Source organism: Sinocyclocheilus rhinocerous, unplaced genomic scaffold, assembly GCF_001515625.1.
Source record: "Sinocyclocheilus rhinocerous isolate Xijiao unplaced genomic scaffold, SAMN03320098_v1.1 scaffold2064, whole genome shotgun sequence".
Lineage (NCBI taxonomy): Eukaryota > Metazoa > Chordata > Actinopteri > Cypriniformes > Cyprinidae > Sinocyclocheilus > Sinocyclocheilus rhinocerous.
This window is the reverse complement of record NW_015636554.1, coordinates 38,670-39,527: the sequence shown is the minus strand read 5'-3', so window position 1 is coordinate 39,527 and position 858 is coordinate 38,670.

Sequence of the window (858 nt, the reverse complement as noted above, 5' to 3'; positions counted from 1 at the left end):
TTTTTTTGTTTACTTCTCATCTATACATTAAAGCTGTGTTTTGGGAGATATGAAGTACATTTTTACCTATTTACCACAAAAATCCTCAACTACACCATTAGCTTGCATGTTAAATATTACATTTTCATGAAAAAATCACTTAAATGATGATCTAAATTTAATTTAAGTTGTTTCTGGATATTGATCTAGGTGTTAGGTGTAGAATTCTGCCATCTGTTGGTTAGAGATAAACCTAAAATTATTACAGTTTAGGAAAGAAATAGTTTTGACCAGCAGAGGGCCATAGAGAGCCAATTATTTTACTGGATGTGGCCAACTGCTCTTATCAAAACTTTTGTGATAAAGTTTGTGAATTTATGTATATATAAACATTAGAAAAGACAATAAAAATAAATATTCTTTCAAACAGTAGATTTTTTGTAGTTTTTGATGTATTTTGAAATGTCTGTTTTTACAAAATGCCACAGAAATTTGATAGAAAAATGCCACATATGACACACCTAAAGGACAAGACTTACAGTCAGAATGTAGTTGCATATTATTGATTTTACGGTAATAAACCAAGTGTAAAAAAACAAGAATTAACTTTAGAATGTAGAAGAAATTAAATAATATGTAAATAAAGCCAACAGCAATATGCAGAAATCGACAGGAGTGAAGAGTGAACATCAAATAACAATAAAAAAATGTACAATCACATTCTTTGGCAATCATACCTGTGTGTGTGTGTGTGTGTGTGTGTGTGTGTGAGAGAGAGAGAGAGTACATGTGTCTGTCTGTCTGTGTGTGTGTGTGGGTGGGTGGGTGAGAGAGAGAGTGCATGTGTCTGTCTGTGTGTGTGTGTGTGTGTGTGTGTGT